At 43.5% G+C, this 3,567-nt stretch overlaps 1 long non-coding RNA gene across 1 annotated transcript; it reads right to left on the reverse strand.

Moving 5' to 3' along the window:
- Positions 1–349: 349 nt before the first annotated feature.
- On the reverse strand, positions 350–2,932 carry LOC121080481. The gene is made up of 3 exons (XR_005825383.1): positions 2,897–2,932; positions 2,528–2,666; positions 350–550 (listed from the first exon to the last, which is right to left on the reverse strand). It is a non-coding gene; the product is annotated as an uncharacterized LOC121080481 (long non-coding RNA).
- Between the last annotated feature and the right edge of the window lie 635 nt (positions 2,933–3,567).

Here is a 3,567-nt window from a genome sequence, read left to right on the forward strand (position 1 = left end):
TATTATAGGCCAACAGAAGCTGCAAGGACAAAATGAAAACAAACACCCGTATCTCAAATCTCTCTTAGAAATCTGATTTCCCCATACACACTCTCTTGTACTCTTCTCTTGCTAGAAAACAAAGTTAAAACAACATCCAGAAGATTTTACATGGAGCTGATATCTGGACATTTTTCCCCTCTGACATTATGTACTTCATAGCATAACTTGCCCATGGGATTCAAAAAACCCAAACCCAAAAAACTGGAAATTCTCATCCTATTGCCTGCACCATCAGCATCTTTTGGAACATAAACACTGACAAGATAATACATTATCAGACCACAATTTACATTCTTAAGGCTTTGGATATCACTTTTTCATTCTGCTTCTTGGTGAGCCAATATGGATTTCAAATCTTGAGTCTCCTCTGCTCTTAACTGTGACTCCTCCTTTTCGTCTTCCATTTTCTTTACTTCTCTCGAGAGAGCTGTATACCGATTTTTCCCACGTTCTATTCTCTGTTCATATTCAAGAAGTATGTTTTGCATTTTCAACAAAACAGCAACACCTATTTTGAGATAGAAAAGACACAAAGCTGCACGTATGCACAAATACTTTCCAATGTATAATCTGTTCAATGCTTTGCTGTATTAGGTGCAGGTGGCAGGTTTCGGTAGTGGGAAGGTCCCTGTGAGAAGAATCCAGGGGTCGCCCCGTGCTGGACATGGATGGTTTCAATGGACCCACCCCAGGGCACAGCTGAGCCTCTCAGCCATGCTGGCAGCACCTCAGGAAAAACAAATGTAGGAAAGGGCGAAACCACCACATGGGCAGAGAAGGGGAAAAGCATGTGAAAACCAGCCCTGCAACGAACATCCAGGTCAGCGAAGGAGGAGGGAGAGGTGCTGCTTCAGGTGCCAGAGCAGAGATTTCCCTGCAGCCCCTCGAAAGAACCATGCTGGAGCAGATATCCACAGCGCAGTGCTGTGGAGGACCCCATGCCAGAGCAGGCGGATCTTTCCCAAAGGACCTGTGACCCATGGAGAGCCCAGGCTGGAGGAGATTTTCCCCGAAGGACTGCAGCCTGGGGGAGGACTCACACTGGAGCAGGGAAAAGGGACAAGGAAGGAGCAGCAGAGAGAATCTTATATGTCCCGACTGCAGATCGCAGCTTCCCCGTGCTGCCTGGGGAGGGCTGGGGAGGTGGCAGTGAAGGAATGCAGTAGAGCTTGAGAAGGGGGGGTGCCGACGTGTCCTTTTAAGATTTTGGGTCTTTGTTTCTCACTATCCAAATGTATTTTAATCGGTGGAGTCTGTTTTGCCAGTGACAGTCACTGGGAAGTGACAACCCTGCCTTTACATTGATCCACAAGCTTTTTCACCCTGTTTTGTCAAGGAGGGGCAGTGGCAGCACTGGGTGGGAGTTTGGCCTTCAGCCAAGGTTGCCTAATGAAATTTTAGCATAGTTTGATAGACCTAGTAATTGATGCTTATGTTTATACAATGCTATGTGCATATATGCAAGCATCTTATGACAGTTGAAATTTGTTATATTTATTTATTTATTTATTTATTATTTTTAAGCAAAGCCATTATTTTGCTGTATTCTTTGTCATTAGCTATTGAGGGGTGTGCTGGTTTTGGCTGGGATAGTGTTAATTTTCTTCACAGTAGCTGGTACTGGGCCATGTTTTGCATTTGTGCTGGAAACAGCATTGGTAACACAGGGATGTTTTCATTATGGCCGAGCAGTGCTTACACAGAGCCAAGGTCTTTTCTGCTTCTCATTCCACCCCACCAGTGAGTAGGCTGGGGGTACGCAAGGAGCTGGGACAGGACACAGCTGGGACAGCTGACGCCAGCTGACCCAAGGGATATGCCATACCACGCGGCATCATGCTCAGCATATAAAGCTGGGGGAGGAAGATGGAAGGGAGGGACATCTAGAGTGACGGCATTTTGTCTTCCCAAGTATTTCTACATGTGATGGAGCCCTGCTGTCCTGGAGATGGCTGAACACCTGCCTGCCCATGGGACGTGCTGAATGAATTCCTTGCTTTGCTTTGCTTGCGTGCGTGGCTTTTGCTTTTGCTATTAAACTGTCTTCATGCTGACCCATGAGTTTTCTCACTTTTCCCTTTCCGATGCTCTCCCCCATCCCACTGGGGTGGAACAAGTGAGTGGCTGTGTGGTGCTTAGGTGTTTAGGTGTGGCTGGGGTTAAACCACAACAAGGGGATATAAAGAAGAAAAAGATCTTGCTGACTTTTGATGACCGCATTAGAAGGAGCTAAACTGTACTTTGCAAGAAACTGCTTCTCCAGCTCTGACTAGACAGAGAACCAATGATAAAGTAAGGCACGTTGGCTGGTAATGCGGGCAAACATCTCAGGTTAGGTGACAGTTTCACAGCTTTTGAGGGGGATCTCTAATCAGAAAGAGATATTATATCAAAATATGAAACTAAAATATTTAGGAGTGCATACAAAGAAATCATGTTTTAAGGGGAACTTGTAACAGCTGAAGACAGTGACTTGAAAACATACCTGTATGATCCACACTAAGCTCTTCCAACAGCAACATAGCCTCCTCGTTGGTTGAAGTTCATAATTTGACATCCTCTGAAGTTGAGTCACATGAGTGAGTTAAACCAGGGTCATCAGTTACTTCCATTGGTATGCTGACCTACAAAAATACAATATTTTCTGTAATTCCACCGTCTAGTATTACAGATCATTACAAATGCATGAATGATTCGTTGTCTCCTTCACAACCCACAGATTTGTCTCAAATACAATAAAGCTGCATGCCAGCAGCAATTTTTACATCTGGTTGATCACTACATAAACACTGCTCCCATCTAAGTGATTAAAAGCTGATAGAAACTGTTTATCAAGAAACTAGTTTTACAGTACCTTGTTCTTTTCACTCCCGGTTGTTGCTGCAGGTCTAGAAAACAGAAATATATTTCAGTACTGAAATGCTTACATTGCATTATGAATAATACCTAAAGTTGCTTTGAAAACGAAATCGCAGAAGTGAATTAAACTAAAAACTAGTATAAGAACTTTGTTAGATGTAGTTGAAGGCTGAAACAGTTATTGTGTATCATTATGTCTATTGGAAGGCTATTTTTTCCACAAGATATTAAGCAAATAGTTGAAATAACTGTTCCCTAAACTTCACACAAAGTGACAGAAATCTTACAGCTACAGACATGTAGCTATACAGTTATGTGCATTCCCTGTTTAATACCAGGGTTTTAGCTCTCTTCAGTACTGAGAATCCTTCTCTTACAGATCAAAGAACTGTAATTTTGGATTCTCTGGTGTCCTGGTTCTGGCTGGGATACAGTTTATTTTCTTCACAGCAGCCCACACAGTTCTGTGTGTTAGATTTCTGACCAAAACAGTGTTGATAACACACCAAATTTTTAGCTAGTGCTGAACAGTGTCAACAACTTCTCTTTCTCACTTTGCCACAACCCACACAAGTAAGTTCAGGGTGGGCAAGAAGTCAGGAGGGTACACAGCTGCAAGAGAAAAGGTGGAGCAGGGAGCAGGGCAAAAAGTCCTGAGATACCTGC

This window comes from Falco naumanni, chromosome W (genome assembly GCF_017639655.2).
Source record: "Falco naumanni isolate bFalNau1 chromosome W, bFalNau1.pat, whole genome shotgun sequence".
Classification (NCBI taxonomy): Eukaryota; Metazoa; Chordata; class Aves; order Falconiformes; family Falconidae; genus Falco; species Falco naumanni.